The sequence below is a fragment of the Diceros bicornis genome, chromosome 16, assembly GCF_020826845.1.
Source record: "Diceros bicornis minor isolate mBicDic1 chromosome 16, mDicBic1.mat.cur, whole genome shotgun sequence".
In the NCBI taxonomy this organism is placed as follows: Eukaryota; Metazoa; Chordata; class Mammalia; order Perissodactyla; family Rhinocerotidae; genus Diceros; species Diceros bicornis.
The window spans coordinates 10,945,175-10,971,398 of NC_080755.1; the positions used below are offsets into that span (position 1 = coordinate 10,945,175).

General features: G+C 38.0%; 1 protein-coding gene across 5 annotated transcripts in view; it reads left to right on the forward strand.

Moving 5' to 3' along the window:
* Positions 1 to 26,224, forward strand: part of SPIRE1 (spire type actin nucleation factor 1) — a 242,050-nt gene that overhangs the window by 63,269 nt on the left and 152,557 nt on the right. Inside the window, exon 1 of one of the 5 annotated variants that reach the window (XM_058556766.1) lies at positions 4,209 to 4,228. The exons of the other annotated variants lie outside the window; for them this stretch is intronic. The gene's annotated coding sequence lies outside the window, so the exon portion shown is untranslated. Of the gene's footprint in view, positions 1 to 4,208; positions 4,229 to 26,224 lie in introns of those variants that run through there. 5 annotated transcript variants of the gene reach the window in all.

The following is a 26,224-nucleotide window of genomic DNA, read 5'->3' on the forward strand; positions in this document are numbered from 1 at the left end:
GGTCAAAATAAGTATAGGAAATTAAAGCACCTTTTTCAATAGTTGGTGATTAATTTTAAAGAAGAAAGCAGAGGGAAAGTTATTGTTTGGGTTTATTTGGCAGATGAAATAAGAGCAGACTCGAACCTTCTTTCCTGGCCTTTATTTTGCCCTTCATTTCTGTTTTCTTTCTCTAAAAGATGAGTAATTCCTCTTTTCTAGCTATTTGGCTTTACTAGAAAGCTCCCTGTTCGTATACAGTCCAACCCGACTGCATGTCTGCCCTTGACAACCCAGAGTGCTAAAGAACAGGAGGGGAACATCTGATAATATATCTCTTGGGCAGGTCATTGTGTAGTTCCTACAATTGGCTCCTTGTAAAGCAGGTTTAGCACATCAGTACTGTGCTGTGAGCCCAGTTTGTATAATTGGTGCAGGGTCCCGCAATTCCCCTCCCCTTTTCTTCTTGTGGCAAGTAGGTCAAGGTGATGTGGGATAAATGTAACTCACTGGAATATGTGAGGCAGATATTAAAAAGCAGCTTCTACAATGCCTGAAGTGGTGCACTTGTCACATATTTCTCACATTTCCACGCAAGTCTCTGTCCTCAGTACTTCCATAGTACTTTTTAATATCTCTATTAACATTTCCCTTGCCATGTCGTACTTTCTACTTGCATGTCCGTTTACTCCACTTGACTTTGAGTCCTTTCAGGGCAAGGGCTGTGCCTCATTAATCTGTGTATCCATATTTTGGTGGCTGGTACAAAGCAGGCACTCAATAAAGGTTAGTCAGATGAGTGTTTAAAAAACACACACAACTCTAGAGGTCTGCCATTTGCCAGACCCTGTGATGGACAAGTAACATATGTAGCTTTCTTTAACCACCCTCGGCCCTATGGAAGAGATTCTAATCTACAACTTTGGATTGTTTATAGTAACTTTTGTAATAAGAAGAGAAAGTTAGAGAATAAAGATAAGCAAAGAAAGAAAAAGAAAAATCACCTGCAACCCCATTCCCCAGCAATAATAGCTGTTAGCATTTTGTAGTCTTATTTTTTCCTATGGACGTGTGTATGTTTTTCATGAAGAGTTATATCACATGTAAACATACTGGTTTGTAACCCAATTTTATCACCTAATTAGCTCAGTGCAATAATAGATGCCTGATAGATATTTGTTTTAATGAACACTTTCCATGTTATCAAATATATTTAAGCATCATTTTTTATGGTTGCATGGTATTTTATTGTATGGATATACTATAATTTATTTAACCAAGCCCTCATTGCTCAATATTTAGGCTATTTATTTATTCATTCAACAGAGTGAGTTTGGTCATGCACACCTCTCTGGCTTCATCCCTTTTCCCTTCCTATTCTTTACTTTGTTATTATTGATTTACTTTTAAGGCTTTGAAAGCTTCATCTTCTCTTTCACTTCCTGACATTTGCAATAGTGTTCCTTCTGCTCACAACACACTTCCCACTTTGCCCAGGTAATACACATTTTTCAAACCTAAGCTTAGCCATTCCTTCTTCTTGGAAGTTTCCCCAGACTGGATTAGTTGCCCTTCCAATGTGCTTTGTAGGTGGCATTTTGTACTTACTCCTAGAAGCGCTCAATCTGTTGTATTTTAATTGCATGCTTTCTGAAGTGTGTCTCCCACTAGACTATAAACTCTCTCAGGCAAGGCGTCTTATGTCTTATTTCCTTCTGTGGCAGAGTCCCCTGAGGAGCTTTTTCAGCCACTTTACCCTCTCCGTAAATCAGCAGTTATTGCCATCTGTGGTGAGAGTGGATGATGATCAAGTCTGTGAAGATAGATACAGGCTGGGAACCACGGCTTTGCAAGAAGACTAGCTGGAACTCCTCCATCAGAAAAAGCCATAATGATAGAGTGGAAGGAAGGGAATTTGGGTTTGGAATCTGCAGAGCAGTATTGTGGTCTGCCAGTGATTGGTTGTATGAATTCAGGCAGGTCGTTTAACCTGTCTTCACCTTCATCTTCCTTTCTGTAAAACCAAGGGATTGGATTAGATGATCTGTAAACTCACTTTTAGAAATGATCTTCTGATTTTTCTGATCAAACATACAAAAAGAATCTTGCTCTTGAAAGAAGAAATGTATGAATGAAAAATGGGATTATTCATTTGTCTAAAATGTGATTATATTATGTTGGTTTAACAGATTATTAGTCTTACACATTTAAAGAGCTCTTCAAATGAATCTTCAGTAAATAACTTCAAACTGCTGACAATTCTTCATTATCTCAGAAAAAGGAAGATCCTGGTGAATTCTTTTCTCTATACTTAACCTCTTGAATCTAGGACAGTGATCTCATCTGGCCTCATTGTTTTAAATACCATCTCTGTGCTGATGCCTTACAACTTGATATCTGCAACCTGCATTGCTCCCCTGAAATTGCCTACCAATTTACTGGTCCTCTGAGATATCTAATGGGCATCTGAAACTTAATCTGCCTAAGACTGAATTCCTGATCCTCTCCACCCCCACAAACCTGCTATTCCTAAAGTCTTCCATATCTGATTAAGACAGAAACTTTGGAATCATCTTTGATTCCTAAAACTTAACCATCAATCTATTGGCAGATGCTTTCAGTTTTTCTTTTGGATCGTAACTGGAAACTGCCCACTTCTTGCCAGCACTCCTTCCTACTGCCCTTACTCTACTAGAGTCTATTCTCAGTCAAGAGCCAGAAGCATTTATTTTTAGTCATAAGTCATATTGTGACTCCTCTACTTACAACCTTCAGTGGTTCCCCATCTCCCTTAGTGTAAAAATCACAGTCCTTACAGTTGGTGACGCAGTCCCATGTGATCTAGTGCTCTGTTACTTCTCACTTCATACTCTCTGTCTTATTCACTTTTCTTCAGACACACTGGCCACCTTGCTGTTGACAGAGCATTCCAGGCACACTCTCTCCTCAGGGCCTTTGAGATGCTGTTCTTTCTGCCTGGAACTCTCTCCCCATGTATTCACGTACCCACCCTTTCACCTCCTTCCAGTTGCTCCTGGGTAACCATGTGGGATAAGGTCTACACTGACTGTCCTATTTAAAATTGCGTGTTGCTACCACCACCATCCCAGCACTTCACACTTTATTTTTCTCCATAGCACGTAGCACCTTATAATATACTGTAGTTTATTTATTAATCTTGTTTATTGTCTGTCTCCCTATTCTAGAATGTCTGCATTGGTGGGCAGGGTTTTTTGTCTGTTTGGTTTACTGCTTTCTCACTGGCTTTGTGACATGTGGCAAATAACTTAATTTGCAGAGTCTCTCTTTTCCCATCTGTAAAAATAAAGGTGATAATAAATGGTTATATATTGTTTATAGATGTTATTTTGGCTAAGTTCTCCCCGGTGAGTTTATGGTAAGGCTAAAGAAATCATGAGAGTTGTATAACCTATTTCACGAACTACAGACAGTAACATATGCAGCTAGGAGGTCCTCAACTCAAGAAAGAGCGCCCTTCTGCCCTGTCTGGCCCAGGAAGCTGCAGCGCTCCTGCCTGCCATGTTGAGAATGGCTTCCTTGGGGAGTCCTCACGCCTTTCTTTACTCGCTGCTGCTTTTCACAGTGAGCTCTTGAGACCTCCACGTGGGTGCTGATGCTCCCCTTCTCCTTGCTCAGGGCTCAGAGGGTTATAGGGTGGCTTTGAGGCTCAGACAACTTTTGCACTGTATTTTCAATTTAAATAGTCTATTGTGGCCTAATATTGGAACATTGGATAACTGTTCTTCCATGGGAGAAATTAATTTCTAGTTTTCAGACTGCATTGAAAGGGAACTTGGGAACATAACCTGTTCAGAAATTAGGAGATAACCTTTTAGAATGACATTTCAGTTGCTACAAAGCAAAGATGTAGAGGCAGGATTAAAATATTCTCATATCCCAACTAGTCCTGAAAGTACATTTACTATGTATTTAAGCCTTTAAAAATTGCAGATCTCTATTCTCTCTCAGTATAATTTTGCTTTATGAAGATAAATTGTACTTGAACAGACAATGGGAAAGTACTTATTTTGCTAACTTAATATCATTGTTGCATTAAAGTACTCTCTATGTAGCAAAAGGTAATTTAATCCTTAAAAAACATTGTTGCCTTCTTCCCTGTTTTGTCATAGATAAAAATGAGTGTTGAGGTGGTGGCTGTGACTGGATTAGAACCAGAAGGAACCAGCACTGGGCTATTAGCGGCTGTCCTTGCCCTGACTCTTCTCAGGTTGTGCTTTTTTGTTTTTTTCTATTTAGCACAGAAGCTTTTTGCTTCAGAAATGATGAGGTGTGAACCACTCAGAATGAGCTAGTTTTACATAAGAGCAACTTTGGTAGGACCTGGGGCTGAGGGAAACATTTTATGTATTGTGGAAATTTTTATGCCTTGTCTGTCTTGTCTTTATGCGTGTTTGAAGAAAAGTCACAGAAGGAGTATGCCTGCCTTATCTACCGGAAACTTCAGAGGGGTAGGCTGCCTGCGGACCTCCTTCCTTGGTACCCGAGTAGTGTGGTCTGTGGTCACGAGGGTCCCTCCTTCTTCACTTACTGTTCCCAGCTTTAGTTCTGTTGCCTTTGACTCGGTATGAATAGAGCTATACAGTGGTAAGTTCCCAGGCTTTGGGGCAGATCTGGGTTTGAGTTCTGGCTCTGTTGCTTACTTAACCTCTAATCACTGTACTTAATCTCAGTTTCTTCATCTGTAGAATTAAGAGGGGTTAATATGCATAATACCTAGTTAATAGTACTGTGATGAGAATTAAACAAGATAATGTATGAAAATGTTTAGCTCAGGCCCTTGCACATATAAATAAGCTCAATAGATGTTAGCTGTTATAAAAATCTACTTTAAGCTGCATTTCTTATATTCACTCTTTCAAAGAGAATATGAATAATGTATGAATAACTACCCATGCTCTCTGCTGCGTGCTGAGAATACAGTAGTGACCAAAACAGATGTGGCTCCAACCACACTTAGTCCAGTGGAAAAGATGTTTGTGCCTTGAAACTTGTCAACTATTAGAAGAAAACTTTTGACTCGATCTAAAGTGGGAAAAGAAATTTAAATTGAAGCAGGGATAAAGTTTTAAATTGAAAGCTTAGTAAAAGAACTCTAAGTTTAAAAAAAAAAAAAGACTTAGGGCAATCAGTGTAGTTTTCCGGAGTTTTGAATAGAAGTGCTTCCACAAGCTGACAGATTTGCCTGTAAGGACAATTAGTAGGTCAGCGTTAGACAAGTAAGAAAGGGAGTAGAAAGAAGTGAGGTCTGTGACGTAGACTGGAGCAAGTCCATGGAGAATAAACAAAGTGAAACAAGGAGAGCAGGTGTGGACTGGAAAGTGAAGTCAGTCATTTTCCAGTACAGAGGCCATAACCTCTGGTGGCAGAATCAGAATTTAACAACTGGTTTTGAAAGAAACAGGATTTGGTTTAGAAATAAAAACGTCCTCTATTAAACATGTGATAATAATCATATTCACATTTTGGTAGCCTATTTGTTTTAATATCAATAAATAACTTGTGAAAGTAAGTTATTAACTGTAAGTAGTACATTTTTTACATTGGAGTAAGATTTACTATGGTGAACAGATTGAGTATGTTGATATATTTATCAGGAAAAATCTTAATGCAAAAATTTTTTATGTAATCTCCTTTTTTCTCTATTAAAATCAGGCAATTTTAGAAACAACTAAATATCCATCAGCTGATGAATGGATGAATAAAATGTGGTACATCTATACAATGTAATATTATTTGGCAGTAAAAAGAAATGAAGTACTGATACATGCTACAACATGGATGGAGCATGTACTGAGACATGCTAAGTGATAGAAGCCAGTCACAAAAGATCACATATTGTATAATTCCATTTCTATGAAATGTCCAAAATAGGTAAATCTGTAGAGACAGAAAGTAGATGAATGGTTGTCTACTAGCAGGGGAGAGGATAGGGTTTCTTTTGAGCTGATGAAAATGTTCTAAAATTGATTGTGGTCATGATTATATAACTCTGTGAATATACTAAAAACCATTGGATTGTGCATTTTAAATGGGTGAATTGTATGGTACGTGATTATATCTTAAGAAAGCTGTTATTTTTTTTAAATTAAGCAATTTTAAAGAATTCTTAACTTCAAAAAGCATCAGTGGGGGGCTGGCCCCGTGGCGTAGTGGTTGAGCGCGTGCACTCTGCTGCTGGCGGCCTGGGTTCTGATCCCGGGCACGCACCAACTCACCGCTTGTCAGGCCGTGCTATGGTGGCGTCCCACATAGAGTGGAGGAAGATTGGCACGGATGTTAGCTTAGGGCCAGTCTTCCTCAGCAAAAAGAGGAGGATTGGCATGGATGTTAGCTCAGGGCTGATCTTCCTCACAAAAAAAAAAATAAGCATAAGGGGTAGAATAGATTGTTTACACTGAGCTGGATTCTCCCTAATACCTAAGTCAGTGGACACCAACTCCAAGTTCCTGTTACGAGTGGTAATTCTCAAATGCAGAGTGCATACCAGTCACTTAAGGAGTTGTTAAAACGTGGAGTCCCAGATCCTCCCCCTACAGGATCTAATTTGGCCGCCTGGGAAGGGCTTGGGACTTTTAACAGGCACCCCAGTGAATCAGCTGTTCTCTGTATCAGAAATTGAGAACCACTCTGATAGAAGGTTCTTTTAGAACACTTTCCTGGGCCTGTTATCTAGACTTTATTTTTATTCAGTTGCTTTGGCTGCCTTATCAGTACTAAGATATATATTTAGCAATTTTATTTTAGAGTTTGAAATTACATTAGGACCACTTTAGCTAGCATTGCCTTATTTTACAGACCAGGCAGCTGAAGCCAGAGAGAGTCTCAAAGCTACTAAGTGAGAGAATTGGAATCCAGATTTAGGTCTGCTTGTATCCAATCCAGCACTCTTTTCATTTTGTCACACCATCTCTCAGAATCTTATTTTGTATATGATAATCACTTACTGCTCCGTGGCCTCCACAGACTTAGGTGCCACCTACTTTTTAATGGCTCTGCCTATTCATTGGCTATGTGACTTTGAGCTCATTTCTTAACCTCTTTGTGCTTCACTTTCTTAATCAGAAGGAAATAGCATAAGAATAATGTCTACTTGATAGAATTATTATGAGGATTTTATGATATTGTACATGTGAAGTGCTTGGTATAGTCCCTGACACATAGTTCATGCTTAGTAATTGTTAGCTGTCATTTCTAATAATAGACTCCTTCAGATAGTATTTGCTTTCTTTAAGGGTCTAGAGTCATGAAATATCTTTTAAAGGACAGTTAAACAAAATATGCATTTTCTCACCATATCTACCTTATAGTTTTCCTGCTGGGTCTTCATAGGTAAACCCAGAGCAGTGATTATCAAATTTATTCAAGGGATAGAACCACTATGCTTGTTAAGGAATGCATGATAAATTGTCTTATAAACTAGAAACAATTTTACTAGCAGAGAATGACTTTATTGTATCTATATAATATAAAATCACTGTAAGCATACACATCCATGAAAAAGTTATAGAATTAAGCCTAATCAACTCCTTGTAAATAGGTGTTATTTTAAATTTGCCTGTCATTAATTTGTTTCATCATCTGCCAGTAGCAAAAGTGTAGCAGATGGATTTGAGGGAATTGTCTTTATTAATTCAAGTATTTCTGTGATTTGGGAGAAGCTATTATTTTTGGATCTTGGTGCCCTGATGCTCATTCTAGCCTGTAAAATACCAAGGTAACCTCGGAGCTTGGTTTGAGAACCATTGTTTTATGGGCAGGGGAATGAATGTAGAGATGGATCAAGCCAAATTATTTGTGTGAATAACAGTTTACTCTATGGGGCTTAATGTTTTGGGATTATGGTGGCAAAATAAATGGGTTGTGAAAAATGATTTTTATGTTTTTGTAATTTAAAATTTATAAAAGTAGTATAGGCTCTGACAAAAAATTCATGCAATACAGAAACAAAATGTTTGCCCAGCTCGCCAGAGGTAACTTAACAATTTGTGTATTCTTCTAGATAAATTTGTGTGTATACACAGACATATATGTTTATTATATACATATTCATTTTGTATATAAATGTTTTCATGCAGCTACTTTTTTAAAACCATAATGCGTGTTGGACATCTTTTTACATATTAGTATACACAGAGCTGCCTCTTGTGTTTAATGGCATGCTAACAGTTTTGAAAGCTGGCAATGTGCTAGGCATTGTTCTAAGCTCTTTACATATATTATTACCTCATTTAATCTTCACAGGAACCTTATGAAGTAGGTACAATTATTATCCCCATTTTATAGATGAGCTAACAAGCATAGAGATATGTGAGGCTACTTTCCCAAGATTGTGCAACACATAGGTAATGGATCCAGGATGTGAAGCCAGGTAGCTGACTTCAGAGATAGCCTTTTTAATGAAAACATGACATTGCTTTTCCCCTTATGGACAGACATCACATTATTTCCAGTTTTTTATTATAATTTATTTTTTGTAAATGTTTCATTAAATTTTCTAGCCTTTTCCTTATTTATTTATTTATTTATTTTGGTGAGGAAGATTCGCCCTGAGCTAACATCTGTTGCCAATCTTCCTCTTTTTTGCTTGAAGAAGATTGTCCCTGAGCTAACATCTGTGCCAGTCTTCCTCTATTTTGTATATGGGATGCCGCCACAGCATGGCTTGATGAGTGGTGTGTAGATCTGCACCCGAGATCTAAACCTGCGAACCCCAGGCCGCTGTAGCGGAGCACACGAACTTAACCACTATGCCACCGGGCCAGCCCCTCCCTTATTTTTATATGTGTGGAAGGAATGACTAGCTTTCGGGAAAGGACAGAATTATCTGAATATTTTGCTATGACATCTAAATTATTGCCATCATTGAAAGCCTTATGTCTGGTGGATTCCTAGCTGTTCATTTCTCTGCTCTTCATCTCTTGAAGTTTCTTGGTTTTTCAGTTTCTCTAATTTTTGCTTTGCTAATTAAAAATTATGCTTACTCTTAGAAAGGTGAAATGTTTTACTTTTCCATGTGTCCCATGTAAGCATGTATATGTGTATGTGTGTATGTGTTCCATTTGGCTTGTTCATCGTATTCAGACATTCTTCATCCTAATTTTTTTGTCTATTTGTTTTATGAGTTTCTGAAGGAGATGCTTTAAAATTTCCTATTGTGACTAAGAATTTATCATTTTCACTTTGTAATTCTGACAGCTTTAGTTTTAGCTAAAATATTTGAGGTTCTATTTTGAGCCCTATATTGTTTGGTGCATGCAAGTTCATAATTATTATTTTTTGAATTTTTTACCATTTTGAATCTTGCTTTTCTTTCTTTCTTTCTTTTTTTTTTGTGAGGAAGATCAGCCCTGAGCTAACATGTGATGGCAATCCTCCTCTTTTAGCTGAGGAAGATTGGCCCTGGGCTAACATCCGTGCCCATCTTCCTCTACTTTATATGGGACGCCACCACAGTATGGCGTGACAAGCGGTGTGTTGGTGCGCACCCGGGATCCGAACCCGCAAACCCTGGACCGCCGAAGCAGAGCACGCGCACTTAACTGGTTGCACCACTGGGCCGGCCCCAAATATTGCTTTTCTTAAATTCTCTCTTTTTTGGATATGAGCATTGTTACCCTGGCTTTCTTCTCATTTGTATTTTCCTGGCATGTATGTTTCCATCCTTTTATTTTAAACTTTTCTGTGTTGTTTTGTTTTAGGTGTATTTATTTGTATTTAGGTGTATTTAGGTGAACAATATGTTGCTAGATTATTTCTCTCTTTTTCTAATCTCATCTGACAGTCTGTCTTTTAATAGGCATGTTTTAGCTGTTTCCATTTATTGTAATTTTTGATATATTTGAACTCATTTACTTCATCTTATTTTGTGTTGTTTGTCATATTTTGTCTTAGATTTTTTTTTCCCTTTTTTCCTTGCTTTCTTGAAAAGTCACATATAGCAATATCAGTTACGCATTCCTACATAAAAACATTCAACTGAAATAGTAAAGCTGATGCCCCCTTTTAGGAGCTGCACTTTCCAGTTTGCCACCATCCCCACCTGGCTCTTTATTATATCTCTCTCGTCCCTGTACTAAGTTCCACAAGGGTGGGTCCAAACCATGTCTGTTTTCCTTCACCGCTGCACCCTCATCACCAGGCATGGTACCTGGTACCTAGATGCTCAGTGAATGTTTTTTGAATGAATCAATGAATGGATCATCTAGGTAGCTTTAAAATATACTGATACCTGGCCCCATACCCTGGAGATTTTGATTTGGTAGGTCTGATATGGAGCCTGGATACATACATTAGGAAGTAAAAAATTCTCCCAGATAATGTGATTATCAGCAAGATTTGGAATAATTTGGGCTGATGTTTTATGGACTTTTTTACCTTGAGACAACTTGTGACACTCTTGATATAGTTAATAATTGTGAAGTAAAACACTGATCACTGATATCTGTTTATCTGCTCAGTTGGGATGGGTCCACAATTCCCCTGAAGCAAGGAAACATACCACAATTTTAGCTCTCTTTTTTTTTAAGTTAAGCTGGAGGATACCTGGTCATCACTGTTTGGGTAACACCAAAGGAGCAATGGTAAATTTTTCCTTTTTTTCTCAAATAATTCTTTAACCTTTCTTACATCTTTTTCATGTGCTCTCTAGGAGACAGTTTGGCTGAACATGCCTTTGTGCCTTTACATCAACAATATCAATCATTGGAAATATTCAGCCAAAGGGGATTAAAGTGTGAAATGAGTGGTTGGACTGGTCATCTTAGACTTTTTCCTATTTTTAAGATACTGGTTCCCTTAGTTGACATTTATCATGGTTCGTGATATATAAAATTGACTGGGATACAAAGGACTTGATTTTGATTTTGGTTTACTGTATTGTACCCATGATGTTGTTTTGAGTTGAATTATCTGTGGAGTTAGGAAATTAATTTACCTTCAAGGAGCAAACTTCTTGGGAATGTGAACCTTTTATGGTTACAGAACATTGTTAATGAAGCCTATGATTGAAAAAGGAGTTTGTCAAGTTTCTTGTCTGTATTCTGAAACTAAGCATTTAGAACATTAGTCTCCCATAATGAATTTTGATTCAGTAGATATAAAGAAATAATATTAGTGGAAATATATTTTCAGATTTACTTAGGATAGAGTAAAAAAAGTGTGGCTTTTTACTTTCTTATTTTCATCTTTTAATCGTGGTTATTTAACTTTCAGTGCCTTGGTTTTTGTGTTTTCAAAATGGAAATTGTACTTTTTACAGTATGGAACCTTAATTAATGGTTACTAATCAAGTGCTTTAAGCAACTTAGATGAAAATTACTTTAGTTCAAAGTACTATAGTAATAATATTTTAAATAAGTAGTTGGAGAACTTTCTGTGGAAATGACTAATATAGTATTGTCGACTTAAATGTCATGATTATTTTGGGCTCTTTTGATGACATGGGATGTGTTCCCCATACTTGGGAATTCCCAGTCTCACCTGTGGGTTATTCTCAAGTTCTTTTCTTTCATTACTTGGCTTGGAAACTCAGTAAAGTGTTTCTTTACTTTAGTAGGTCAGCAGGCATTTATGGAGTACCTGCAAGGCATTGTGCTTGGCGCAGGAGAGAAACCTAGTAGAACACAGTCTCCACCCTTGAGGATAAACAGAAGAATTATCTGGAAATGAGAAAAGTGAGGTTTTTCCCTTCAAAAAATGTCCCCATTTTCCTTGCTCTGTGTCTTCTCCAGGTCTATCCTGATAATAAAAAGTATGATATGTTACATTTATATACTATTATATAAACTTATATAATATAAACTAATATAAACAGTATATTATATAAACTACATCAGCTGATGCTTACAACAAGACTTTGGTCCCTTTGTTGTGCAACATACATAAGATAGTTAAATTTTTAGTTAAATTTTTAAGCATTCAACAGTGTCTTTTAGACACTACCTGTCTTTATTACCCTCAGGTCTCTGGGCTATAAAATGAGCCCCAACTTTCAAGCTTTGGGCCTTTCTGGTAATTATACCCTACTCTTTTTGTTATCTCTGTAACCTGTGCATAGACTCACTAGAATGCATTATCTTCCTTTCTCTAGACCTGCACTGTCCAATATGGTAGCCACTACCCTCGTGTGTCTTTTGAGTTTAAATTAATTAAAATTAAATAAAATTAAAATTTTATTTTCTTGGTCATACTGGCTACATTTCATGTGTGGCTAATAGATATAGTATTAGGCAGCAGAGATATAGACCATGTCGTCACCCTAGAAAGTTCTGTTAGCCAATGCCACAGTTTAGAATAAAGCCTGCTGCCCATTTTTATCTCCACTAATTGATTCAAATGGACACTGTCATCATATCTGTATTCTAAGCTATAATTTTAGACAAACTATGCAGTGGTTCTTAGGCTTTTTCAATTTCTTATCTTAGTATTCCTTTTGCAGTATTAAAAAATACTTTTTTTTTTTTTTTTTAGAGTACTAGTATGGTGCTTAGATTTCAGTTCTTGCTGTGTATGATACCACATCATTCCATTAGTCTTGGTTTTTATTCTAGGTTTGTTTGACAACATATTTCAACTACATTAACATTCTGAATCTCACAGGTCCCGGCAGCTTTCATAATCATTGTTTATAAGAGCAACTTTGTGAGAAGCAACTTTGTATAGTAGAAAGATCATAGCATAAAATTTGTCCATTTAAAGTATACAATTCAGTGGTTTTTAGTATATTCACAGGTTGTGCGGTCATCACTACAATCAATTTGAGATCATTTTCTTCACCCTAAAAAGAATTCTTGTACCCATTAGCAGTTATTTCTCATTTCCCCCAATGTCCCTGTCCTTAGCAACCAGTAATCTATTTTCTGTCTCTATACATTTGCCAGTTCTGGACATTTCATATAAATAGAACCATACAATATGTGGCCTATTGTGGCTGGCTTCTTTCAATTCGTATAATGCTTGCAAGGTTCATTCATGTTGTACCATGTATCAATACTTCATCCGTTTTTATGGCTGAATAATATTCTGTTGTATGGCTATACCACATTTGTTTATCCATTCATCGTTTGGTGGTCATTTGGGCCATTACTCTGTTTATAATCTTGGTTTTAATAAAATTAGTCATATAAAGAGCTTAGGAAATTGCTATGTTATAAGGAAAAATAAATATGTTTAATTTTTTTTTTTTTTTTTTTGTGAGGAGACCAGCCCTGTGCTAACATCTGCCAGTCCTCCTCTTTTTTTGCCAAGGAAGACTGGCCCTGGGCTAACATCCGTGCCCATCTTCCTCCACATTATATGGGACACCACCACAGCATGGCTTGCCAAGCAGTGCGTCGGTGTGTGCCCGGGATCTGAACCAGCAAACCCCGGGCTGCCACAGCACAGCGTGCGCACTTAACTGCTTGCGCCACCAGGCCAAGCCCAATATGTTTAATTTTTAATTGAACTTTATTGAAGAAATAAAGTCTTGATTTGTTTTCTAGACCTTCACTTCCTAGGTAATATAAATGAAGCAGTCAAGCATATACTTTTGGAAAAAAAGCATAACTAAGTCTTATTTTACTAGTAAAATCATGATGCCTAGAATGTATAGATTTTAATATTATTGATATGAATATCGTTATTATAGATTTCACTTGCATTACTTTATTTCTTATTTGGTAATGGACAAATATTTATAGCATCTCACGTGTAATGTAGCTGTGGATGTACCACTTATACTGTCCTCAGTGCTTATTGCCTAGTTCTTTCTAATTAAAAATGAGTTTGTGGGTAAAATAGATATAAAATTATATCTCACAGTCGTTACACTAATTTGTGATAGATATTGCTGTAACTTCCAGAGCGGTAGAAGTCACTCTGGTCTACCATTTAGTCTTGGGGCTCGACTGAGATTGTGTGCGTATCAAACAGGTATAACTCCGCCACTTCGTTTCTGACTAAAGAAGGCATTTCTACGTGTGACCGGGAGTTATGAGAAAATTGTTTAATGTAGTGTACTTCATTTTTTAAAAAGGAGTAAAGGGTTTTATCAAGAGAGGGACATGATAAAATTTGGGTTTTTAAAGAGACCACATTTCTTGATGGCTGGGAAACTGTTTCACACCTTTTCTCTGTCTTTATCCCTCAACACCCCCTTCTCCTTCCTCACTCACAGCTGCAACTGTGCTTTTTTCACTCAAGAAAATAGAAGCAACCTGAAGAGAACTTTCACATTCTCCCACTACCCAATCCACCTTTCTGCATCTATACGAAATACCTATTCAAGGATATTATTTCAGAAATAACCAGAAAGAGCTATTTATATCCTGTACCATTGCCTCCATTTTCTCTTCTCATGTTTTCACCAACACCCACTCTATCAAAACTTCTCTTGTCAAGGTCATCAATTTAGATAGGAAGAAAATTAGAAGAAAGTGGAATCAAGAGAAGAAGATTTTTCAGAAGAAAAGGACATGGCCAATTGTGTAAAATGCTGGTGACAGGTGGTTTCAAAGGTATAATGATTCAAGCAAACTGTAGCCTGTGCTCAGGGCTCTAAAAGGAATGGTAGCTTGAAGTAGAACTGTGGTTCTAAAGGGGTTCTAGTTCTGACGTAAAAGTGGAGATAAATTGGTTCCTTTATTTCTTTTTGGAAACCTTAGTAACCTCTGTAGATAAGAAGAATCGGGCCTTTCTGAATGTTGCTGAGTCATAGCACTTCCTAAGAAACTGAGCAGCCACAATGATTTTTATTGTAGTAAAATATACGTAGTATAAAATTTTAATGGTTTTAACCTTTTTAAGAGTACAATTCAATGACATTAATTACAATAACAATGTTGCGCAAATATCACCACTGTTTCCAAAACTTTTTCATCATCCCAAATAGAAACTCTGTACTCATTAAGCAGTAGCCCCCCTACCCCACCATTCTCCCAATCTCCTAGCTCCCTGCTGACCTGTAATCTACTTTGTCTCTGTGAATTTCCCTTATTCTAGATATTTCATACAAGTGGAATCATATAATATTTATGTGTTTGTGTCTGGTTTATTTCATTTAGCATAGTGTTTTTAAGGTTCATCCATGTTGTGGCATATATCAGAATTTCATTCCTTTTTAAGTCTGAATAATATTTCATTGTATGTATAGTCCCAATCATTTTTTTTTCCCCCCTGAGGAAGATTCGCCCTGAGGTAAGATCTGTGCCAGTCTTCCTCTATTTTGTATGTGGATTGCCGCCACAGCATGGCTGCTGCTGAGTGTTGTAGGTCTGCACCCAGGAACTGAACCCAGGCGGCCGAAGCAGAGCATGCCGAACTTAACTAGGCCGCAGTAGCCCCACTCATTTTTAAATAAATAGTCATTGTGTGTGTGTGTGTGTGTGGGTGTGTGTGTGTAAATTTTTCCTGCTCAGTGGTGGAAAATTCCTATCTTGTTCTTAGCCTTGTTCAGATTTGATTGTCCTTTATGTGTTTTTATATGTGTTGTTATTTTCTCTCCTAAAATTCCTTAGGGTCTGAGTTTTTTGTTTTTTGAGTTGGCAACCAGTTCCAAAATTGGATGTTCCTACAACACAAGCCAGGCAAGTTCCCATTATGATCGTTAGGGTTTTCAGAGACAGCTGTTGTTGCTGTAATTTTTTATTTACTCCTGTTAATGTGCAGTTTACTCAAAGGCCTACTTATAGAAAAAAAAGTCCAGTTAACCTCTGTGATTCTTCAACCATGACATTTCCATAAGCAAAACTCCACCTGTGGATTTATAGCCTGTGTATTTTCCTTTAGTATTCCATTTCTGCAATTTTCTTACTCTTGTAGATATCAGGATTGGAAGGAAGTTTAGTAGTTTAAGCTTGCTCTTGAAGAGGCTTAGATCCAGGGATATTAAGTGACTAGCCCAAGGTCACACATTAGATAGTGGGCAGATCTCATCTCATGACTACCGGTCCAGTATTCTCTTCACAGTGGGAATACTTTGTTCAGTTCTTTTTAAAAATCAACTTTGTGATGTAACTTAAATATAACAAAATGCGGATGTTTTGAATGTCCAGTTTGATGAGTTTTAACAAATTTGTACACTTATGTAACCACCATCTCAATCATTTCATCACCCCAGAAAGTTCCCTCTGCTGTCAATCTCCCCCAGCCCCAACTTCACATAAATGTAGTATGGAATACACTTTTGTGTTTACTGTTTTGCTCAGCAGAATGTTTTTGATATTTTCCTCTGTTGTTGAGTGCAGTAGTAGTATGCTCCTTGTTATTACTGGATAGTAGTCCACTGTGTAGATATATTGCAATTTATTCATTCATTCATCTGTTGATTGATTGGGTTGTTTCCAGTTTTGGGCTATTACAGATAAAGGTGCTGTGGGCATTTATATATGAATCTTTTTGGGGACATATATTTTCATTTCTGTTGGTTAAATAAGTAGGAGTGGAATTGATATGTCATATGGTAAATCTATGTTTAACTTTTATAACTGCTGAACTGTTTTACAATATGGTTGTATCGTTTCGTATTCACACCAGCAATGTGTGAGAGTTCCAGTTTTTCCACATCTTCGCCGATGCTTGTTATTGTCAGTCTTAAATTTTAGCCATTCTAGAGGATGTAAAATGTTATCTCATTGTTTTAATGTACATTTCCCTAATGACTAATGGTGTGTAGAGCATTTATTCACATGCTTATAGGCCATTTGTATATCTTCTTTTGTAAAGTTTATGGTCAGATTTTTGCCCATTTTTTAATTGGATTATCTTATTATTGAGTTCTAAGATTTTAAAAATGTCTTCTAGATTGAAGTCTTTTGTCAAAAATGTATACATATGTATTATAGATGTTTTTGCCCAATTTTGTTATTGTTGTTTTTTGAAGAGCAAAGGTTTTAATTTTGATGACATCTAATTTATCAATTTTTTAATGATTAGTGCTTTTTGTGTCTTGTATAAGAAATATTTGCCTAGCTCAATGGCAGCATGATTATGTATGTAGAATATACTTAAAAATCTATGAAAAACTACTAGTGTTATGTAGATTTTTCTGCTGTGTTGTTTGCTAGAAGTTTAATAGATTTGGCTTTTACATTTTGATATATGGTCCATTTAAAAATAATTTTTGTGTGTGATATGTTGTAGGGGTCTGGGTTTATTATTTTTCCATGTAGATATCTAGTTGTTCCAGCACCGTTTGTTGAAATGATATTCTTCCCCCATTGAACTATTTTGGCACTTTTGTTAAAAATCAGTTGATCATATAGTTTAGGATTAATTACAGATTCTCTGTTCTTCTCTATGTCCACCCTCATGCCAGTACTGTACAGTCTTAATTGCTGCAGCTTTATTTTAAGTCCTGAAATCGGGTAGTGTAAGTCATCCAACTTTGTTGTTATTTTCCAAATTGTGTTGGTTATTCTAGGTCATTTGCATTTCCGTGTACATTTTTAAATCAGTTTGTCGGTTTCTCCAAAAGTCCTAGTAGGGTTTTGGTTGGGATTGCATTGACTCTTAGATCCGTTTGGAGAGAACTGACATTATAACAATATTTAGTCTTTCAATCCATGAACTTGATGTATTTCACCACTTATTTCTATCTTTAGTTTCTTTCAGTAGTTTTGTAATTTTCAGTCTTGGGATCTTGCAACTTTGGGTAAATTGTGTCTTTCAGGAAGTTTGTATATTCGTCTGAAGCTATAAGTTTCTAAGCACTGCTTTAGTTGCATCCCACAAATTTGGATATATGTTTTCATTAACCTGAAATATTTTTAAATTTTCCTTAGAATTTCTTCTTTGACCCAAAGATTATTTAGAAGTGTGGTATTTAATTTTTCAGTACTTTGGAAAAATTTAATTTTTCCAGATACCTCGTAAACTGATTTCTGACTTCATTCCATTGTCAGAAAACATAATCTTTGATATTTCAATCTTGAAATTTATTGAGACATTTTAATTTTTGGCACAGCTTAGGGTTTAATCTTGGTGAACATTCCATCTACACTTGAAAAGAATGATTATTCTGCAGTTAATAATCAAATGTACTATGGGAAAAGTCAGATAAACAGAGCTGAGAAGGGTGGCAGGGGTGGAAATGATCAACTCTGAGGTGAATAGGGTTACTTCACAAAGGAGATAACACTGAGCTGGGATTTGAAGATAAGAGTATAGGTAGGATTTCTCAGACAAAAATGCCATAGGCAGAGGGTGACATAAATAAAGAAGGTACAGCAGTATGAAAATGATGGAAGTGATATGCTCTGTGTGGAGCTGTGAATGGAGAAGTTCTCTGGGCTCAGAATGTAAAAGACTTAGAATGGCGTGTTAATGAATTTCTGATATATTCACGTAGAAGTGCTCAAGAAATAATATTGAACAAAGGAGTAACTCTCATGCATGTGCAAATGGACCCTTTTGCCACTTAACAAAAGCAAAAAAAGCATATGTAAATTTCAGGGAAAGATTTTTTTTTTTTTTGAGAAGTGGCTAACCTCTTTTGGAGGTCTGATTTGCCAAACAAAGGTCATGGAGTAATTACTGTCACTGTCTGTAACTCTGACTCCTTATCTTTTTATTATCTTCAACTTTTTCCTCTCTTCCTTTTTTTTTTTTTTTTTTTTTTTGTGAGGAGATCAGCCCTGAGCTAACATCCGCCAATCCTCCTCTTTTTTTGCTGAGGAAGACGGCCCTGGGCTAACATCTGTGCCTATCTTCCTCCACTTTATATGGGACGCCGCCACAGCATGGCTTACCAAGCAGTGCATCGGTGCGCGCCCGGGATCCGAACCAGCGAACCCCGGGCCGCCGCAGTGGAGCGCGCGCACTTAACCGCTTGCGCCACCGGGCCGGCCCCCCTCTCTTCCTTTTTAATCACTATTTCAACATGTTTAAGACTTTGTAGTCTTAAAAAACAGTGAAAAGAAAAGAAATACCCTACCTCTGCCCTGTCTCATCTCTAGCTGCTGCCGTATATTTCCCTTCCTCTTCATAAAAATTTCTTAGTGTACTGTGTGTACATAGCACTGTTTACTCACCCAGACTGCCCTTGCTAAGGTCACCAAGACCTCCGCCTCACTAGATCCAGTGGATGTGTCCTAGGCCTCCGCTTACCTCTTATCCACAATCAATACACGTGACCATGCCTTCTTTCTTGAAGTGCTTTCTCTCTCATTTTTGTGATATTGTAATCTTTTGGTTTCATCCTTCCCCTCCTTCCCAAATACTGTTGCTCCTTTACAGCCCAGTCTCTTGATTTCTTATCCTCTGGCCAATCATTAAATATTTGTTTCTTTTTCTTTTGTATACTTTCTCTATACTCTCATGACTTCATTGACCAGTTATATGCCATGGAATCCCACTTTATGACCCCAGCTCATAGCTTTCTTCTGCAATCCACATAGCTGCCTATCTAACATCTGTGATTGTATTTCTCACAGGTATCTGAACTTAGTATCTTTCTCTCTGAAACTCTTTTTCCTCCAGTTTTCCGTATCAGTAAATGGTACCACTCTCTCTACTAGCCCAAGCTAGAAACCCAGGAATCACTTTGGTTCCTTTTCCCTGCATTTAATGCATTGCCAAGTCCTATCCTCTATCCATTCTACCTCCTAAAGGCTTTTCAAATCCTCACCATTTTTTTTCTACCCACTGTTATCATCCAACCCAAAAAACCATCATCCCTAGGTTGGACTGTACTGTAATAGGTTCCTAACTAATCTTCCCACATCTGCTCTGGCCCATTTCTCATCCATTCTCCCAACACTGTATTTTTTAACCCATGCTATCTTTTTTTTTTTTTTTTTTTTTTAGTTAATAGGCTTTATTTCTTTTAGAGCAGTTTTAGGTTTACAGAAAAATTGGTTGGAAATTACAGAGTTCCTACATACCCCTCTCCTCCCCTAGTTTTCCTGATTATTTATGTCTTGTATTAGTGTGCTACATTTGTTATAATTGATGAACCAATATTGTACATTGTTATTATTAACAACTGGAGTCCGTAGTTTACATTAGGGTTCACTTTTTGTGTTGTACATTCTATGGGTTTTGACAAATATATATGATGTGTCCATCATTACTGTGTCATATAGTATAGTTTCACTGCCTTAAAAATTCCTTGTACTCCACCATTTCATCTCTTTACCCACTCCCTGAACTGATCTTTTTACTTTCTCTATAGTATTGCCTTTTCCAGAATATGTTAGAAGTATACAGTATTTAGCTTTTTCAGATTAGCCTCTTTCACTTAGCAGTATATTTTTTTTTTTTTTTTTTTGTGAGGAGATCAGCCCTGTGCTAACATCCGCCAATCCTCCTCTTTTTTTTTGCTGAGGAAGACGGCCCTGGGCTAACATCTGTGCCCATCTTCCTCCACTTTATATGGGACACCGCCACAACATGGCTTACCAAGCAGTGCGTCAGTGCGCGCCCGGGATCCGAACCAGCGAACCCCGGGCCACCGCAGCGGAGCGCGCGCACTTAACCGCTTGCGCCACCGGGCCGGCCCCAGCAGTATATTTTTAAGGTTCCTCCATGTCTTTTCATGGTTGATAGGTCATTTCTTTTTATCTCTGCATAGTATTCCATCCATTGTATGGATGTACTCTACAGTTTGTTTACCCATCCACCTATTGAAGAACATCTTGGTTGCTTCCAAGTTTTGGCAATTATGAATAAAGTTGCTATAAGATATTTGTATGCAGGTTTTTGTGTAGACATGTTTTCAACTTATTTGGGTAAATACTAAGGGGCACAATTGCTTGATTGTATAGTAAGGGTATGTTTAGTTGTGTGAGAAACTGCCAAAATGTCTTCCACAGTGCCTGAACCATTTTACATTCTCACCAACAATTAATGAGAGTTCTTGTTGCTCTATATCCTCACCAGCATTTGATGATATCACTGTTTTGGATTTTAGCCATTCTAATAAGTGCGTACTGGGATCTCATTGTTGTTTTAATTTGCAATTCCCTAATGACATGATGTTGAGCATCATTTCCTATGTGATTTGCTGTCTTTATATCTTCTTTGCTGAGATATCTGTTCTGATCACTTGCTCATTTTGTAATTGGGTTATTTTCTTACTGAGTTTTAATTTTAAGAGTTCTTTGTATATTTTGGATACCAATCTTTTATCAGATATGTGTTCAGCAAATATTTTCTCCCAGCTATAGCTTGTTTCATTCTCTGAACAGCGCCTTTCATGGAGCAAAATTTTTAAATTATAATGAACTCCAACTTATCAATTTTTTCTTTCATGGATCATGCTTTTGGTGTTGTATCTAAAAAAATTGCCACACCCAAGGTCACCTAGATTTTATCCTATGTTATCTTCTAATTTTATAGTTTTGCATTACTTTTAGGTTTGTGATTCCTTTTGAGTTAATTTTTGTGAAAGATGTAAGGTCTGTGTCTAGATTCATATTTTTGCATGTGGCTGTCCAGCTGTTCCAGCACCGTTTGAAGAAAAGACTGTCCTTTTTCCATTGAATTGCCTTTGTTCCTTTGTCAAAGGTCAGTTGACTCTACTTTTGTGAATCTATTTCTGGGCTCTCTATTCCATTCCATTGATCTATTTGTCTATTCTTTAGCCAGTACCACACTGTCTTGATTACTGTAGCACAATATCTTTTAAAAATAAAAATATGATCAGATTGTCTCACTCTCTAAACACTTCAGTGGCCTGCCATTGCTTTTCCTTGATGAAGACTCAGATCCTTCAGAGAGCCTATATGAGGCCCTATATGATGTGTGAAGCCCCTCACCCGCCTCTCTAGCCTCATCCTAGCCCTCTTCCTCTTGTCATTAGGATTTTTTTCTTCAATCATTCCATGTTTTTCGTGACCTCTAGGCCTTCATACTCTCTCTTTCTTCTTTCTGGAATTCTATTCTAACCTCCTCTTCTCCTAGTTAACTCTGCTTACCTTTCAGGTCTCAGTTTAAGATTTATTTCCTTAATGAGGGCTTCCCTAATCTCCAGACTAGATTAGGGGTCCCTATAATATGCTCCTATGACACCATTCCTTTCTTTATAATAATGTTTTTCACAATTATATTGTGCAAATATTACTCATTATCTATTTTCCTTAAGACAAAAGCCATGTGAAGGCCAGAGATTTCATCTGTTTCTTCATTACCATGTATACTTTGCTCTTGGTAAATATCTGTTGACTGAAGTAATGAGTGAAAGAAAGGGAACTAAGTACACTGGACATTAGCTTGATTAATTAATGAAAAATTGATGCTTTCTTTTGGATAAATTTTACTAGGTATGAGGTTACCACAGTTAGTATTTAGAGATTGCAGCAGGAAATCTTATTAAGTCTTTTATAATATTTTTTTTGAGCAAGATGGTGAAGTATCAGATCAATATTTATAAAGTTAGGTTGTAATCAATGTCAGCATGGTAAAAATGTCTCTAGTGTTCTGAAGAGTTTCTTAGTTGGGACTTTCCTATTTAACATTTAAATCAGTTTTCTGAAGACTCACAAGGCATACCCCAATTCATAGATTTTTTGAGTTTAAGAGTGATAGAAAATGAATTAGCTGGTGGACTCTAGATTTTAAGTGATCTTGCTAAGGTAAATGATTGGTCAAATAGGATAGAGGAGTGACATCAGCATTATGGCGGAGTGAGTTTTCCCTTTGTCCCTCCCCTCTAAGTTACAACCAATTGGGCATCCATTGACCAACACAGGATTCCCTACACAGCGCAACAGGACGCATAAGAGATCCAGGCATCTATACAGCTGAAGGTGGGTGGATGGGACCCCCAGAAGGCAGTGGAATTAGGGGAGCAATTGCCTCCCTCTTGCCCAGCAGCAGTGATCCAGGGCACAGATCCTCACACTGGCCAGCACGCCTGCAAAAACAAGGCGCGACGTATTCCCAGCCCACCTCCCAGCGGACTCAGCCTGCTCGCCTGTGAAGAGTCCTGGCAGGGGCAGAAAAGGTGAGCCAGCTTGCTCCCTGCCCATCTCTCAGCAGATTCAGCCTGCTTGCCTCCGCTCCCTCCCCTTCCCCTGGCAGTGGCCAGGTCTTTCCAATAGTGGGCATAGTATACAAAACTTGGATTTTCCTGGCTGGGCGGGGCACTCTGACCTGAGTTTTCACAGCACACCAGCTAGCCAGAGAACAGAGGCTGCACAGCGAGCAACAACAAAAACCTCTCCCTGCTTTGCCCCTGCTCCCCCCTAGTGGTAGCGGGTAGAACCTGCAACCAGAGGCTTCAGGAACCACAGCAAAACCAGTGACCCACCCGCAACACTAGCTCCACCAGTAGAGGGGGCTGCATAAAATTCCCCTGGCCCCCAGCAGCAACAGCAAAATCTGTGAATCCAGCACCCCCAGACGACCCAGGAGCAGCAGCACAGGTAGTACACAGGGTAGCAGCATCCAAGCCCATGGAGAACCAATGGAAGAACACGAGACCCAGATGACCCTGGAAGCAGTAGAAGTACTTGCAGCCTGGTGACCTCAGTGGTGACACTTGAGACTAAAGCAAGATTGTAAGCAGTGAGGCACCAGCAGCCCCAGAGGCACAGATGGCATAAGGAAGGCACTGACGATGCCCCTGGCAGAGGCAGTGGAAGGTGGAAAGTGCAGGGTCTTAATTACAACCAGAAGCAGCACAGAACCAAAGTAACGAAAGCTATATCCAAATAAGGAAGGTGGTTACTACCACAAATGTGCCAGCAGAGGATCAGTTCATCACTTCATCTACACCATGAAGAACTACAGTAACACGGCAGAACAGAAGGAGAATGATGGCTCTCCAGAAACCAAAGTTGAAATCACAAAAGATTACAATCTGACTGACAGAGAATTCAAAATAGCTGTTATGAAGAAAGTCAACGAGTTACAAGAAAACTCAGAAAGACAATTTAGCGAGCTCAGGAATAAAATTAATCAACAGGAGTACTTCACCAAAGAGATTGATACTCTAAAAAAAACCAAACAGAAATTCTGGAGATGAAGAACACAGTAAAGAAAAATAATGTAGAAAGCAGTAAAAATAGAGAAGACCACATGTAGGAGAGAATTAGTGAGCTCAAGGATAGAAATCTAGAAATGATTCACATGGTGGAGGAGAAAGAACTAAGATTTAAAAAAAAATGGGGAGCCAGCCCCATGGCTTAGCGGTTGGGTGCAAGCACTCCGCTGCTGGCAGCCCGGGTTAAGATCTTGGGCACGCACCGACACACCGCTTGTCTGGCCATGCTGCGGCAGCGTCGCACATACAGCAACTAGAAGGATGTGCAGCTATGACATACAACTATCTACTGGGGCTTTGGGGAGAAAAAGGAGGAGGATTGGCAATAGATGTTAGCTCAGAGCCCGTCTTCCTCAGCAAAAAGAGAAGGATTAGCATGGATGTTAGCTCAGGGCTGATCTTCCTAACAAAAAAAAATAAAAATTAAAAAATGAAGAAATTCTTTGATAAATATCTGACTCAATTAAGAAAAGTAACATAAGGATTATAGATATCCCAGAAGGAGAAGAGAAGGAGAGAGGAACAGAGAGCTATTCAAAGAAATAATAGCTGAGAACTTCCCAAACCTGCGGAAGGAACTGGACATGCAAATACATGAAGCTAATAGAACTCCTAATTACACCAGTGCAAAAAGATCTTATCCAAGGCATATAATATTAAAACCATCAAAAGTCAATGACAGGGGCCGGCCCGGTGGCGCAAGCGGTTAAGTGCGCGCGCTCCGCTGCGGCGGCCCGGGGTTCGCTGGTTCGGATCCCGGGCGCGCACCGACGCACTGCTTGGTAAGCCATGCTGTGGCGGCGTCCCATATAAAGTGGAGGAAGATAGGCACCGACGTTAGCCCAGGGCCGTCTTCCTCAGCGAAAAAAAGAGGAGGATTGGCAGATGTTAGCTCAGGGCTGATCGCCTCACAAAAAAAAAAAAAAAAAAAAAAAAAAAAAAGTCAATGACAAACAGAACATATTAAGGGCAGCAAGACAGAGGAAAATAACCTACAAAGGAACACCAATCAGGCTTTCAGCAGATTTCTCAGCAGAAACCCTATAGGTTAGGAGAGAGTGGAATGATATACTTAAAATACTGAAAGATAGAAACTATCAGCCAAGAATACTCTAGCCACTGCAATTAGCCTTCAGATATGGTGGAGAACTAAAAGCTCTCCCAGACAAACAAAAGCTGAGGGAGTTCGTCGCCACTAGACCTGCCTTACAAGAAGTGTTGAAATTAGCCCTCCTATCCGAAATTAAAAAGCAAAGGTTTACAAACCTTGAGCAACAAGATAAATAGAATCACAAAATTGCAGCTCCATGTCAGAGTAGGTTAATAAACACTTAATTATAAAATAAAAGATAAAGGGAAAGAAAACATCAAAAATAACTATAACCAATACAATTTGGTCACAAATTCACAACGGAATAAAGAAGAATTTGTGACGACAAAAACATAGAAGGGGAAGAGGAAAGGGACAGAACCTGCATAGGCTAATAGAGATAAGAAGCTATCAGAAAAACGACTATCTGATCTGTGAGATCTTTTATGCAAACTTCATGGTAACCACAAAACAAAAAATCAGAGCAGAGTCATGAAGCATGCATAAAGAGAAAATAGAGAAAACCATCACAGAAAACCACCAAACTGAAATGGCAGACAGAAATACAAGGAAAAAGAAACAATGGAAATATAGAACAACTGGAAAACAGAAGATAAAATGGCATTATTAAGCCCTCATATATCAATAATCACTCTAAACGTAAATGGATTGAATTCTCCAATCAAAAGACACAGAGTGGCTGGATGGATTAAAAAACAGGACCCAACAATATGCTGCCTCCAGGAAACACAGCTCATCTCTAAAGACAAACATAGGCTCAGAGTGAAGGGATAGAATATGATGCTCCAAGCAAATGGCAACCAAAAGAAGGTGGGTGTGGCCATATTTAGACAAAACAGACTTCAAGATAAAAAAGATAACAAGAGACAAAGAAGGACATTATATAATGATAAAAGAGACATTCCAACAAGAAGACATGAAACTTATTAATATATATGCACCCAACACAGGAACACCCATGTATATAAAGCAACTATTTAACAGACCTAAGGGGAGAAATTGACAGCAATACAATAGTAGTAGGGGACCTTAACACTCGACTTATGTCAGTGGATAAATCATCCAGACAGAAAGTCAACAAGTAAACAATGGACTTAAATGAAACACTAGACCAGGTGGACTTAATAGAT